Here is a 16,758-nt window from a genome sequence, read left to right on the forward strand (position 1 = left end):
TTCTTCGCTGTTTTGTGATGCTTCTAGGCCTGCTGCCGCTTTGGCCCTGAGGTGTCTATGACTATTCAGAATGGCGCCAAAACTTGTGCCCTCATTTGGTTTGGGTCCGGCCTCTTCCCTGGATATATTACCTCTGTCCCTTTGTTTAACATGGGTCTCTTCCCCAGTCTGTTCCACCTCTTGTTTCATATTTTTGAAGTGATGTTGTAGGTAGTTCGCCCAGTCTTCCTCTTAAATATATGAATTAATTCCTTGGTGGGCTTGCCGCCAAAGGCTGTTAATTGACTGCCAAAACCAGGCAATGTTCTTAAGTTTTGAATCGTGCAATATCCTTGCTCAAAGTGATTTGTTTCCTTGCCTGTATTTATCCTATTTTGTTCTTTTTAGTGTTGCATTCAATTTACGCAGGTCACTTTGCAGGGCTGGGTTTTGAGGGTTCCTGCTTAACTGCCTTAAAATTTGGTTAATAGAATATTTGAGTCTTCTGATCTGAGGGGTTCTCATGTTTGCAAGCAGGGAAATCGCTGTTGCTCCTGTTTTCATTACAATCCTAGTGGCAAATGTATCCCTTAGGGCCTTTGTAAACTTCTTCCATGCAGTTAGGGAATAAGTCGTCATATAATTTTCTTCACGAAGGAGAGTCTTTGCAGATTTAGATAGTTTTTCAACGAAGCGGGCTGCACTTTATCCATTTGAAATCAGTGGTGTGTTCTGTACCAATACTTTTTCTCACCTCCATTGAGTATTTGGCATTTGCTTTTAGTGTCACCTCTTGCGGTAATTGATCGCTTTGCTCGTTATCTCCCAGTTGGTAGGAAAGAATGTTATGAAACAAGGGGAGTGTGACGAAGGTGAAATCAAGATGTGAGGGGGTGGTTGTTGAATAAAAGGTTAGGGACGATGAATAATCCTAAGTAAACCAGCCATTTCAAGCCCTCAGGTTTCGATGTTCGGGCTCTTGGAGTAAATAAGTTGATGTTCTCATTTGCTTTGCTTGTTTGGATGTGCTGGCCCCTGGTTCGGGTTTTCGCACTATCTAGATATTTCCTGTGGTAGCTCGTCTTGACTCACAGTGCTGAAAAGGTGGAGATTAAAGTCGCCTGCTAGTATGATGTTCTCTATGTTGCCCTCTTCTGAGATTCTTCACAATTCTTTGAGAAATGTGTTAACAGCTGTTGACCTGTGCTAGGTTGTAAGTATGTTTTGATTTTTGTGGTTTGCCATTCTAATTTGTTATAGTTGATTGTTGTTGTTACAGCCTGTACTGCACTTCGGGCTGCTATGAGCACCTTTACTGGATAGATAGTTCCTATTGTGGATATTGAGGCATATATTATCAGGCTGCCTGACCGGTGACCATATTTGGACCCCTTTGTTGCAGGAACCAGTTGTGACATAAACCCTTGTAATTCTATTGCTTGGTCCTCCCAGGTTTCTCGTAGTAGTATAAAGTTGAATGTTTTCAAATAATTTAATACCTCGTGGTCCATTGTCTTGCAAGCCAGGTCATTGATGTTCCAGACGTACATGCAATTTTTCTTGGCTCCTTCAGAGATTGTGTAGAGTGGGGGATTTCCTGTCATTGGGTATGGTCAACCTTGATTGTTCACCATAGGTGGATCCAGTTGGAGTCTACTGTGAGTGGTATTGAATTATTTAGCTCAAGTCACTGGAGAGCTGCTGTGAGCTCCTTTTAACTTAGATTTAGTAGCGTGAGGTGATTCATCTATGATTCCAATTAGCAGGGGAATTGGGTGGCATGGCTTTTTTTCAAGATGTAGCCTTATCCCCCACTGTAAACATGTATTTGCTTCCTTCATGATCATATTGGCAATCCATTTGTTTTCCATATAGTTTTGGTTGCTTCTGGGCCCTGCCGATTATCGATTTGTAAAAATTCAATTGAAAGTAAATTTGTGAACTTAAGTTATCCAGATTTTTAGATGATCGCAGGAGTCGCAATATATTCCCCCTGTTTAAGGTGTCCACTCTTCCCCACGACTTGTATTCTGGCAAAAATATGATGGGATCTGTTGCTTTAAGATATTTATTTTGATCACCAAATGTTTGCATTGCTTCAAGTTGTAAGGGCTGTTGGGGGGTGTGGTTGGCTTTGCTTGTTCCTTGAGGCTCAATAGGTGACTGTCCTTCAGTCTGTATAATTCTACATTGGGTAAGCTCTGATGGATGCCTTTTTGCAGAGACTCTAGTACTGTTAACTGGCTCCCCACTTGTTTGAGCTGATGCAGATTGTGTTGACCTTTACGGTGTGTAAGTTGCCATGCTGGGTTCTTGTGATTTAATGGCTGTTTGTTTACTGGTCTGGTTTTTCTTTTTTCCCCCAGTAATGGGTCTCTTTTAGACTCTTTTAGGCCTTGCCGCTGGAAGCATCCAATGTGATGGTTTCCAGGGTAGAATTTGGGCTCTTTCCCTTCATCCGTAAACTAGGCTTACATGCCTTGGTCTATTCATAATGGGACCGAGAGCTGTAAAATATCCATGGGGGCAGGAGATCCCTTGAGGGAGAGCTTTCCCTAAAGTAGCCCACAAGCTCTAGCTTCCTGTTCCTGCCTTTCCTTCTTCATTTGCGGCGACCTTGTGCATTGTTAGGATTTATATTACCAGCTTCCTCTTTGTTTAAAGTGCATGCAATAGGAGCCTCTGTTTTTTGGTTTGGGGTCGAGGGTAGATATCTTCCATTTTGGTTCCTGCCTACCCTTGTGTCCTTACCTGTGCTGCTTTCTTTTGAGTCCTTGCATGCCTTGCTCATTTCGGTGGTGCTGGCAGATATGTTTATTTTTAAATCTGTTAAAAAGTTTTTAGCGTAGTGGGCAACATGGCTAGTTTGTCAAGGATTGGTGCACATATGCAGTTGGGATGTACAATTTGGGTGGCTTGGTCAGCTTCTTATCCCCGCTTGATGAGCCCGCTAAGATCTGCAAGCTTCTTGTCTATCCCTGAGGTGAAGTCTGCTAAAGTATGGAGAACTGTAGGCTACATATCCAGCTTCTCAGATTGATATTGAAGGGTGGTTGCTGAAAGCTGCATGGTGTTTATTAAAGCTACCCAGATTGTTTCTGTGGGGTTGGTCTTCTCCCAACTGCTTCCACTGGTTGATGCCACTTTGGGTAGGCCTGTAGTAGGCTTTAAAGTGTATGAAGCAACAAGATCCTCCCCCTCCTGGGATGCAAGAAAGGTCATATCATAGTCTGTTCCTTACGAGTCTTGCTTTAGTAGGTAAGCAGAGTGGGTAGCTGGGGAATTTTTCAATAGTGGTTTGGAGGCAGTCGAGGTGGCGGTTTGTACGGTTATAGATTTTAATGGAGGACTATTTTTTGGTTGTGGTGTAAGCCAGGCATTCTGCCCAGTCCCTGAGACTAGAGTAGGAGAGAGTGTTGGTGAGCCCCTAGGTTCCTTATTGTTTCCTATGTTTGGGCTAGCTGAAAGTTCCGGTGCCAGTTGGATGTTGCTTTGACGGGAGGAATCCTTCTTTGCCAGAATGCCTCTGTATGGGCTTCTTCCTCTCCCAACAAGGGAGTCACCTTGGGACCTGTTTTAATTAGGGCTAATGTTCCTGTCTGACAATGTTGTACTTTTATCCATTGAGCCGGCCATGATTTGGGGGACTCCTTCAGATTGTAGAATTGGTGTCCCTAAGTAATGATCAAATACCCTTGGCTGTAAATGGGGATTGGAGTAGATTGCTTTGCCAGGGTCTTTCAAAAAATGCAAATTTGTTGTAAATTTTTGGTTGATATGGGCATAAGCTCTTCCCCTGAGTTGTCTCCTCTATAGTGGTGAGTTCTTCTGGTTTGCTGTTTTTGAGTCTATCTCATTTGGGTTGTTGTTTTAGGCTTCTTTATTACTAATTGGCTACAATCATTACTAGTATTTTTACTGCTGTCATTGAAATAAGTGTTGTTATCTTTGCTGTCTTTATTAGTGGCTTTGGTACTTGACTTGAGCTGTGTTTGGGGCTAACTGTCTTTTTCATTTTCTTAGGCTTTGTGATGGATCCTCTCACTCTTCCCGACCTCATGCTGGTACTATCTCATTTCTTTGCTTGTTAATTGCATTAATGCACAGGTTACTTTGACCGATTTCCAGTGACAGCCTGTGTCACCCCAGGTTGGGAGCAGCTATATAGAGAAGCTGTAAGAAGGAGGGGAGCAAAGCCTTGCATTTAGATCTGTTTTTCTTGTAGTTGTGATTGTAGTTTGATTCTGCTCCTCCCCTATGAAGCCCGCTTCTCCCTCTACCAAGCACTCTTATCAGGGGCTTGTTGATATTTGTTAGAAGGAAGCCGGAGAGCTTAGGGAATCCTTTCCTCAACTCTTGCATTTGCTTGATGTTGGCCCGTACTATGCAGTTTTAGAGGGTTAAGCACTTGAGACTTTAGGCTGTGTTTTTTCCCACTAGGTGAAGGAAAGCGACTGGGGGCTCTCTTCCTCTCCCTTGAACCTGTTGATGTTTTTGTAGGTGCTTGATTGCTTGATTCTTGATTGACTGCTTGATGCATGCAGGCTTGACTATTGACCCCCAGTGGTTTGCTTGTGGGCTGCTCCTTTTTTCTACTCCAGTCTTTTGCCTCCTTTACTGCTCTTCCTTCCTTCTTTTCTCCTCCTTCCACTTATTTGGGTTTTGCTTTTCCTTCCTTTTTTGATAAAAGTACCTTGTCCTTTGGTTGTTCCTCCACGCCCCACCCCGTCTTTCACCCACCTACAGCTCTGGTGTGGGGGTGCTAAGGGTAGGGAAGGGAAGCAAAGGGCAGGCGTGAGATGCAGGTGGCGTGAGCATGGGTAATGTGGTGTAGCAGTCTGTAACTGCCTACGTGCATGCAGGGCGGGGGGCCCCAGGAGAGATCAAGCCACACCAGCCTACTGCTGGCTGCCTCCTCTCCTCTGCTCCTCCCAGAGACCTTGCGGCTCCTAAGCCTTACCTGCTGCACTGTTTGGGGTTGCTCCCTGCCTCTCACTTCTCTGATCCGGCGAATGAATGCGTGGACGCTGTAGGAGTGTGGCAAGGAGAAAGCGGCGAGCCGATGGGTCGGCACGGCTGGCGAAGTGGAAGCTCTCTCTCAGAGAATAGCAGCCCACCGCTTCAGCCCTCCTGCTGATTGTTGTCTGCCCACCTTGCTGCTGTTGCCTGGGGCGTGAGGTTTGGATGGGCCTCAGTGGCGGCTGGGCAGTATGGCGGTGCATCTGCTGCTGCGGCTTGCTTAGCACGACCCGGAAGAGTCATAAATGTAGCATATGAAAGGGAATGAAACAAGGCTTTGCTTCTACTCCTGCAATCGCAAAGTGTTGATTTACTGTTGACTATGACCTTCATCCGAGATATGCACTATTATCCAAGCACCTTCATTGGTCTCTCTATGCATAACCAACCACAAGTTGGTATGAGTCTGTACTTCATCTGAGATATGCACTGTTATCCAAGTACCTTCATTGGTCTCTCTAAGCATGAGGAACCACAAGTTGGGATAAGCACTGTATTTCATTCAAGATATGCACTTTTACCCACTAACATCTATGCATGAGCAATAGTCAGCTGGCATCAGTACTGCAATTCAGCCAAGATGTTCACCATTATCCAGTTATCTCCATTTGACCTTCTATGCATGAGCAACAACCAACTGGCATCAGTAGTGTACTTAATTTGAGATATGTACTATTTCCAGTTTACCTGTTGGGCCCTCTATGCAGAAGCAACCACCAGGTAGTACCAATGCCGCACTCCAATTCCCTTCATTGAACTCCACTCATTGGGCACCCCCTGCTTGCATAAAAATGTCAATGATTGGTTAAACTATTAGTGCAATGGGTAAGTCCCAATTCCAGTAAGACATACTTGAGCTTTCTCTTATTCATCCTTATCAATCTGTAGTCAAACCCTACCCTCACTATTTGATAACACTTCAAAGTGAGGAGAGGGAGATGGTGGTGAGTTAACACTCACCTGCCTAACGGGGCTCTCTTTTTCACTTGCAATAGTGAGCAATGAGGTTCTTCTTAGTGGGCTGCATGATGTTTTTAACACCTTGCCAATGGGGCTGTCTTGGCTCATGTCCTATGTGCACCGTATCCCATTCGATCATTTTACTCATCCCGTCACATGCCAATCTAGCTCCATATGTTCTCTTTTGTTCTCCCTTACTCTTTTGATATTGACAGTTGCTCTTGCTATACATATCCAAGATGTGGCTTTTCGTGTCAGCATATTGTTACTGAGACCCAAACAAGTGTACACTTTATGAACCATGAAAGTCCAAACCTTTGTTGAAAAAAACTGTTGCTGCTACCTGTTACCTACTTCTACCAGTATCTGTGACTAGTGCGAATATCTATAAGGAGTCAAGGCTTTCTCATATATGCCATGCACTTAAAGTCTCCTTTTAGTCATTTTCTGCCCTTAGCGATAGGCAGAAATTGATGTATAATACACTCAAATCCAGATCACTATACCCTTACATTCCGGCAAAATTTAGTAAAAAGTTACATTTGTTTTGATCTGAAGTAATGAGATTAATGTTTGCCTTTGTTTTCATTAAATGAAACAATTTGGACATAAGTATGAGTTTGTGAAATATTTTCATCCATAGTGGTATGTACCTGAATGGGCTTAAATAAAAATATATCCCTTATCTTTGATGTTTTCTGATTTCTGCTTGTCTCCTTAAAAGTGGTCATGACAATGTGAAACTATAAATAGTGTTAGGAAAATACTGTTATATAATACTTTTGCCAAAAGGACAACTACAGATGTACTCATGAGTAATGTTCCCTCTGATTGTTTCTTCTGTGTGTGCCCATGAATGGTCTCTGTGCATGGACGTCTTGCAACAGGTCACTGTGCAAGTGAATGCACCACACAACTGAAGACTTGCAACAGCTCAAGTGCACCACACAACTGAAGAGTTGCAACAGCTCACTGTGCAAGCGAGTGCACCGCGATATGAACAGGTCACTGTGCAAGTGAGTGCACCACACAACTGAAGACTTGCAACAGCTCAAGTGCATCACACAACTGAAGAGTTGCAACAGCTCACTGTGCAAGCGAGTGCACGGCGATATGAACAGGTCAATGTGCAAGTGAGTGCACCACACAACTGAAAACTTGCAACAGCTCAAGTGCACCACACAACTGAAGAGTTGCAACAGCTCACTGTGCAAGCGAGTGTACCGTGATATGAACAGGTCACTGTGCAAGTGAGTGCACCACACAACTGAAGACTTGCAACAGCTCACTGTGCAAGCGAGTGCACCGCGATATGAACAGGTCACTGTGCAAGTGAGTGCACCACACAACTGAAGACTTGCAACAGCTCACTGTGCAAGCGAGTGCACTGCGATATGAACAGGTCACTGTGCAAGTGAGTGCGCCACACAACTGAAGACTTGCAACAGCTCACTGTGCAAGCAAGTGCACACACAACTGAAAACTTGCAATAGCTCATTGTGTATGCGGGCACACCGCACAAGCCACCACACAGTAAAATTAGTCCTTTTGATTTGATTCCAGTTGCCCTCTTAGCCATTCATTCTTCCTTTGCAGGTGGATACGATGATTGCCTTCAAATTAGTTGAAATACCAGTATCCTCTGAACCTTGATCATTCCTTAAAGAAAGTTTGCGAATTGGCTGGAACCCCATTGGCTTCTGAACATTTTCTTGTTTCTTCCATGACTTTAAAAACGCACAACAGTCAGAAAGAACAGGAAATGCAAGACAATCACACAGAATATTTTTATAATCATTCATAGGGTGGTGAAAGAAGAACATTTACAAGAAACATTTTATAAACTAAATAGTAGATGTAATGTACCACAAAGAAAAGGATTAAATCATATGCAAATCGTCAGACATTGCTTCTAAGGGAGTAGTCCAGACCCATTTTGTAGCCTACGCCCTCCCTCTACAGGTAGATAAACATTCTTAGATGTGCTTTATAGTTGCCCTGTCACGACCCAGAGACTCTGAAGTTCAAAAGTGAAATATTCATGAATGTGAATTTAATTTGCGATGTTCCCTATTTACTATTAGGTTGCATCAAAAATTGGATATTCAGAAGGGTGTGCTAAATGGCCTGCCTAATGAATATTCATTAAGAAGGTTCTAATTTGAGCACCGTCTGAGATTGGTTATAAAAGTAGGGACTCCTACCCTGTGTTTGCATTCTCAAATAGGAAACATATTTTTAAATAAGCCAGTGTTCATCAAAGGGAACTTAAAGAGTACTGCTTTAAAAAAAGAATTCCCTTTGGGCCACTGCTGCTCCCCCTCAATGTTATGTTTTGCAGATTTGTAGAACGCACTATCACCCTGGAGTATATCCTGGCCTGAGCAGGTGTAAGTCTAGCCAAACATATGGCCTAGTGAGACCACTCAAAAAGTCAGATCTTCATCCTCTTGCTGAATTCAAGAAGTGAGAAGGCTCTTATGTGTAGCGGCAGGTCATTCCACAATTTAGGAGCACAGTATGAGAAGGCCCAACCAGATCTGGTTTTCCATATGCGTAGGATGTGTGCAGGTAGGAGTCCAGAAGAGCAGAGGTGTCTGGAAGGTTTGGGAAAGAAGATGCAATTGTTGAGGTATGCTGGGCTGGTGTACTGCCATGAAAGTGTGGGTGAATACTTTGAATTGTGCTCATTTTTTCATGGGGACCCAATGGAGCTCCTTTAGGTGTGGTTTGATGTGAGTGCGGCATGGGAGGTTGAGAGAGATTTAGGCCACCAATTTCTGAATGATCTACAGCTTTAGGCCTGGGTTGTCTGTTGATCCCGGCATGGAAGGTGTTACCATAGTCCAACTTACTTGTGATGAGGGCGTGACTGAGTGTTTTCCATTGTAGTGTAGTTCCTATTTCCTTATAGGCTCTGCGCATTGAAATAATATACACTATAGTTTTTGCATAGTACTAAGTTCAGTATGCTCCTATCGAGTACATTAAACTTAATTACTTGTGTGTGCCAGCTAACTCAGTGGTCACTAGAAACTTCTCGAATGAACAAGAAGGGATTAGTTTCTGACAACCGCATAAACATGACAACTTTGTTTCCCTTCGAATCAGAACGCGTCTCAGAATCGTACAAACAATAGATAACAGTTTCACTCAGTCAATCGTGCATGCTTAGTTTCTTCAGAGTTACACAGAAATAGATAGAGGGGCGTTTCAATAAAAGGGTTTATTGAACAGTCTTGTTTCTCGTGTAAGAGATATGACCTGTTACAATCATTAGACAGTAAGGAAGATATCACACTCCCAGCGTAAGCAGTAAGAAAAAATAATACTGCAATAGCATTGTCTTTTAGCTACGACATATATTCAAATATACATACATAAATAACACAGGCTAAAAAGTGAATACTCATCTGATGCTTCTAAATAGTTCTACCCAGTGTACCTAACCTAAGTGTAGTACAAGGTAAGAAGTAGGTGCTGTTTTCTATAGTATGGTATATACTAAGTTTGTATGCCAAGAATCCCTCTAGGTCCTTGTCAACTCCATGCCTTAGAATGAGAGAGGTAGGAATCTCTTTCCGAGTCTCAAACTCTAACACCCCGCGAAGGGAATCAGAACACTGGAAGCTGGATTCTCTGCGAGCAGGGATGACAGTGTCTGGTCAGTACGTTAGACCGGGATATGGTCCCTTCCGAACTTGCCGTGGCGAACCGTGTAGTCAAGTTGTGCCGAGCCGTGCCGTGGTTTGCCATGGTAAGGGAATGCATATTTATACCTGGAAGGTGCTTAGGAATGCTAGCATTGACGTAAAGTCGGGCAGAGGAAGACGTCATGGATGAACCCCTAAGGAATAGTAGTTCATGCATAATAGATGAGTTCTTGGAGAAATCAATAATCCTAGCTAGGGAAAGTCCCGATGGCTTAAGGGTCTGGTTTCTAAGAACTCGTTGTGACGTGGGATGGAAGGATGTAGGTGACCATGCCTGTATTTAAATAGCATGGAAAATGCCTAAATAAGGACTGGGATTCTATGCCTAAATAGGGGCAATGCGAATTGTGCCTATATAACGACATGATTCAGGGAAATCTATGTACGGGTATCTAAATTGAGACACAACACCATGGGTGGTGATTGCGGCTGAGGAATTGAGAGAGATTGTTGCAGAGGTACGGCAAAGGGGTGATTGAGTTTGAAGCGGCCGCTGGTGTGGTGAAATCCTTCACAGTGGCAAACATTTCCTTGCTTCCTTTGGTGCTGGCATTGATGTGGCCCACCACAGTGGTGCATTTGGTGGTCAGGATGATTTGGTGGCAGCGCCCCAAGGCAAATTTGAAAGTGATCCTGTCTGCATTGTCCTTGCTCATTCTCAATGTGTGCTCCAGTTATTTGTAATGGTGTTCAATCAGTCTGAGTTCCTCCGCTTACAGAATGGCCTGCAGTCTAGATCTTGTAATATTGCTATATTAGAGGGAGGCCAAGGAGTTGGAGCAGGAAGTGATCCTGTTGTTGAAATTCTTGATGGCTTAGGCGAAGCTCTTTCTGTGTTCGGGTCAGTGGGTGTTGAGAGTGGTGTTCTAGTCCTTGTCAAAGATGCTGCCTCAGTTTCAGCCAGCTAGTCTGGCGGTGGTGTGTGTGTATTGGACCAGGACAAGGATGTTGAACTTGATGAGGGTGTGGTCTGTTCAGAAGACTTGGTGTATGCTCTTCTACTCAAAAGTTGCCAAAGGTGAAAATAGGGTCAGCAGTGGTGTTCGGCACGTCTGCATGTCCTTTGGCTCATTGGGTGAGGTTAGGCTTCCATGGTCTTCAATGTGTGTTTCTGATTTAAGGTTGGTGTGATCTTTTTAGGTAGAAGTTCAGATCTTCAAGCAGGATGTATTTGCTAGCATTGAGGGTGAGTGGTATGAGAAAGACCATGATATTGACGGTGCAGTTGGTACACATCCTAGGTGGTCTGAAGATGAGAGTGCCCCATAGGGTGAACTTAGCTGTGACGTTGAGCTTGAATCACAGGTGTTCAAAGTTGGAAAATGACATGTCCGTGGAGGTGGTGCAGCTAATGGCACTCTGGTAGATTATGGCAATTTTGCCTCTGAGACTGCCATCTTCCAAAAAATGAAGGATGTCTCATGGAGACAGCCCCTCTTTGCGAATATCCTACCACCACCTTTCAGGAGTTGGTATCTAATCAGTTCTTTGCTCCCACAATTGCACGCACAAACCATTGATACATTTGTCTCCAAATCACCAATAAGTGGGTTATGCTGCTTTCAGGTCACCTCCTATTTGTGATTCAGACAAGGATGTAAAAGCCCTTTTATTACTAGGAAAGACTTTTCTGGCTCACAAATGAACTTTTGTGATAAGGAAAAATTTATATTCTGGTTAAAAACCTGTGATTTTGGGACTCACATTTTTTGCAGACACAACATACCTTTGAACTTCAGGCCTCTAACTCCATCACTTGCAGGATTTTAGAAAACCCTCCAGATTGGAAGCTCTTTTCCTGTTTAAAATTCAGAGTTTTGGAATACTCTCCTGCCAATAATATGGATATGCAATGATCATTTAGAGTCCCAGGAAGCAGTAAAGACCTAGATGATACCTAATGTATGATCCACTGGGTGCAGGGTACATGAGATAATGGTGAACATTAGCAATCAATCTCTCATTCACATTTGTATGCTCTTATATGCATTAGTGCTACTACAGTCTAGCAATGATGTGACTAGAGTACATCTCAGACCCTCACACACAACTAAACATACTACTCCTAGACTACAGTATAAATCATGTTTTACTAACGAAAAACGTACTCATGTGCCTAAAACGCACCATGGGGCCTTCTGACCGGTAAGAGGTTCTCTGCAAATGATACATAATAATATAGTATTTATGCCACGCACTACGAAAGTGAAATCTATTGCTGCATTGGAGACTGTGCTGAGGCCAATTAATTCTACCATTTAATGATGTGAGTTGAAAACTAAGGAACATGTATAAGGATGCTATTGGGGGTAGAAGGCTCACCATCCACAAGAGACTCACTCGAGGAGACTAGGCTTCAAACAATAATAAAAATGGTTGCAATCCTGATTGAGACACATGGCTCTGCTTCTTCAAGTCCTCGATGGGTATCCCTCCTCCAAATAAACACAAACATGTACTAAGTTAAAAATTATGTTACATAATTGGAATAAATTAGTAAACAATCTAAAAGAGTGACGCTTGCTGGGTCATGCATGTTTTGGCCTACCAGTATTCTCTGCTTTGCTGAACACCTCCACGCACAACTAATTGCATAAACAGACAGGCTTATTTCTGGATATCACAGATAACTGATTTTTGTTCCACACTCTTTCATTGCACAATACCACCATAGTATCCTTCACTTTTGCTACTCGTAGCATGGAGGGAAATTGTGACTTTCCTTTGCTGAGGTGGCCCTTATTCTTGATCCTCACTCAAACCCCTACTTCCATTCTTCCAGCCCTGCCCTTACTTCTTACTCCTCTTATATTCCATTAATTCCCTATTCAGACAAGTACCTGCTATCATACCACAGCGTAAATGTAGAAACAACACTACAGGTGTAAAGTGTGGTCTTCATTGAGAAAAGCAAACCCCTTAGGATTTTTTCCATCCTGTCCTATTAACCATAACTGATAGCAACTGCTCCTGGATCTCACAATTCAATTGCTATACTGACCTTTTGCTCCTTGGATAATGTATTGACATACTGACATGCTTAATTCCTTCAGCCTCCAAATGCTCTCTCATTTCAGCTGATACTAGCTGCATACCACTGTGTGTGACTAATTCATGTTGGAAACCCTCTGTGTTAAGGACATCCTTCTACATACACTTCCAGCAGTCCACTTTCCACAAATTTACCTCTGGCAATGTTGATATTTAATCCACCATTACAATACAAACTTGGGATATTTAACTAAAGCACCAAAGGGGCCAGACACATTAAGTGCTACTTTGCTCTTTGGTGTCATTAGAGTTGACAAAGTAGACAGGATTGAAACCTGTTTCTTCTGGGTGAGAATACACATATTACAGACTCTTCCAAAACACTAAACTGCTTTATGTACCCCAGGCCACCTTCACACACCATTTCATTGCACAGATTCAAATGTGGCCCTCCTGGGTAGGTTTTCAATAATTTGTTTTCACATTCAGTTGGTTATCGGAAGAAAACATCAACGCCTGTGCCACTTGCCTAAATGGTGTGAGCATTTCTCCAATGTGTGAAAATAGTGTCAACTCCTCTACTAGGTGCCCAAATTGTGCTATATCCTTCTCCAATTTTGCTGTAAAAGGTCAACCCTTTGTAATGTGTTTTTTTACCTGCTTCATAATTGTGTCCTCTTCCAAAGATCCCCTCCTCTTTTTCTCCCATGATGAGTAATTTAGAACCCCACCCACTTGACTAACCATACACACAATGCCTCCTTCACTGTAATGACCCCACCAACTCTCCTATCTAACACTAGCAATCTGGACAGAAAATGTAACACAACAGTTTTTTATCCTGAAAACATATTGCAGCTGATTCTTACAAGCAGATTTGCCATCTGGCAATGCTTTGTGGTTCTACTGCCTCAATTAGTGCTGGAGATGTCAACAAGAGGCCTGTGATCAGTGTAAAGTGTGAATATCATACCCAATGTAAATGTTTTGAAATACTGTGCACCAATGAAACCAACCACTCAGACTTTTGAGCTTGACCTTGAGTTTATATATTGCCCTACCAAGTGGAGGTCTCTTGGCACTGACCCTGACTGTGTGAGTAAATAAAGCAACAAGCAGGCATGGAAACAACTGGGCTTTCATGGAATTATTGAAATTTGAATGATTGGTTGTAGTTTGCTTTTTTATACAGAGGTAGAAAGTCATCTTCAGAAATCCAGACAGATCAGACATTTCGTTCATGGGTGAAAGTGCATGAAAACAGTATTTAGAGAAGGGTCCTAGTTAATCACATGTAAAGCACAATTAAGCATGATAGAACCCACAGTTCACTTTAGGCCTGGTGCACATACAAGGGTGTGGATGAGTTCCAGTTTTCCGTTTTCAGTCATGGTTTGCAGTGCACGGATTAACCACATCCACCTTGAGAATTATGCTATCAGGATGTCATACCTGAGTGATGGATCTGTACAAAGAATACAGAGAGCTTTGCTAAACGATCTTATACCCATATTCCTGCAGGTTTGCGCTAGTTATGTTTTGCCCGGGGCGGCATATGTGGGGCACGCACACAATATATGTGATAAGGTTTCGACCTGGTCTCTACATATATTACATTTGTTATTCTATCTTGTAGACCATTTGGATGTGGAACAATTTGGAGGAAGGGTCCCTGATCTAAATTGGAAATAGAGTTTCCAATCCAGAGGCCTTGTAATAGCATCCCAAAACAGCTCAAGATTTGGGCGAGATCTGATCTGTAGGAAGAGTCCTGTGAGTGAAGTGGAATCATGACACCTACACTCTTCATGTGCAACCATCTCCCAGTATATTTCTTTGAGTTTGTCTTTCATCTAGAACAATAAGTCATTAGGACTATCCCACAGGTGTGCAAGGCCTATTCCATAAAATAGACCCTTGAGGTTTCTCAGCCAGCTGATCTTATGGAATTGGTCTTTTTCTATAATGTCCCTTAAACCTTCAGCATAAACTTTCAGTTCCGGCGTACACCACAACCTACGCCAATATAGAATCGTCCAAAGTCTGGCAAGGTCTGTTATAGCATTTCTACCTAGATCTCTCCTTGAAGGAACAATCAGAGTGCATTGCAGTAGACTGGTTATCGCTCAGAAGAATGTATTTTCTGCAACGATTAGCTGCAGCAGGTTTCCTAAACCCCACAGCTCAGCACCATATAGTACCGAGCTCACCACTTTGATGTTATAAATTTGGAGTACTGGACTGAGTGGTTTTGTTAGGGAAGTTCTAAATTCCTTTCCTAAAATGCCTGCTAACTGTCTATGTTTTATCCATAGCATCTACATGTCCTTGTGTCGTTTAATGCCCAAATAGGTGATAGAGTCAACCTGCTCGAGAGGGAGCCCATCCATAAAAATACTGCCCTTGAAGGATTGATGCTGGTTAAAAGCCATGAACTTAGTCTTATCTGCGTTGATTTTTAGGCCTTGCAGATGACAGAATTCTTTGTATCTTTGCAGGACAAGTTGTAAGCCACTTGGTGTTTTGGAGATGATCAAAGTATCATCTACGAACATTAAAATCTGAATCTTTCTACCAGCTAAAATAGGTGCATCAGTATGGGTGGCAGCCAAAACGTTTGCCACACCATTAATAAAAAGGGAAAATAGTGTGGGGGCTAGCACACAACCTAGTCGGACGCCCTTACATACAGGGAAGGAATCTGTCTCATCTGCCGGTGCACCCCAACAAATCTGTGCAAAATTGCCCTTGTGGAGGCGGACAATGAGGGAGTGTAGGTCCTGAGGCATCCCAATTACTTTCAGTACCTCCCATAGTTTAAGCCGTGGAACCAGGTGAAAAGCTGATTTCAAATCGACAAATGCAGCATATATGCTGCCATTGCCGAGAACTACTGTTCGCCAAAGAAGAGTAACAAAGCCAAAGACTTGATTAATTTTGATTATGTGAGCCCGAAAGCCTGCCTAAAGGTGGCTAATGATGGAGTTTTCTTACATCCATACATGGATCTTGGCCAACACCAGCCGTACTACCACCTTTTGTATGGAATCTATGAAGCTTATGGGTCTGCAGTTACCAGGCATCAATTTGTCTCCTTTTTTTTAGATTGGGATTATTTATTTCTGACCCCCACCAGGTATCCGGGATGGGGTGCCATGGGCAATAGCGTTCGCTAATAAAAGTATATATTGAGACCATTTAGGCCTGTCCTGGAGAAAAATATCAGCAGTAACACAGACTAACCCTGGACCTTGACCTCCTGTTAGTGAGTTTAGGGCGGCATCAACACCTGCCTCATCAAATACCTTATCATTAGCACAGAAATATATCAATGCAGGGCCACAGTCCTCTGCCTCATCGCTTGCATTTTGAGCGGAAAAATGCATACTTCACACTTCCAGGTCAACGTGGGTATCTGGGGGAGGAGCCACTCCGCCACTCCCCCATTTGACCAAGTGACATTGAGAGTTTTTGGTCCTGCAGGCGCATTTTAATACCATTCACCTATCCTCATCCCAGGTTTTCTTGTTTTCCTGATATATGGTTACTTGCCCCCTTTCCAGGGACCTATCACAGTGTTTCTGACGTAAAACCACACACTGTTGGTTAATGTGAGTACTATACTTTCTTTCATCACAAAGGTCCAGACTGTGGCTTGCAGTACCACCAGATAAAAATCTTTCTGCACACTCTCCTTGATAAATGAGATTAGAGCGACATATACGTGTTTCTGAATGCTGCAGCGTTGCGCACAGTTGCACCAGTTTTGCTATACTTGACATGTTCGTTATGGTCCCCTAGGAATCGTTACTGTTGGGACCTAACATTTTGACTAGGGGTAGGCACTAGCTTGAACATTGTACGTGTATTGAACATTTGGGCATGCATTAGACTAACTGCAGTCTCCATTTTGCTTTTTTTACAATTTTTTTGTTTTTTTGTTTTTGTTTTCCCTTTATGTTTGTCGGCCGTAGACAACCGGATGGTGATTCAGTAATACAGGTGTTATACGGTTATTGTGCCGATCGTCGGGCGACAACTTACTTGGATCGGGATTCATATAAATTCATCTTGCTGTATTATAATACTTAAGGTA

Source organism: Triturus cristatus, chromosome 10 (genome assembly GCF_964204655.1).
Source record: "Triturus cristatus chromosome 10, aTriCri1.1, whole genome shotgun sequence".
Lineage (NCBI taxonomy): Eukaryota > Metazoa > Chordata > Amphibia > Caudata > Salamandridae > Triturus > Triturus cristatus.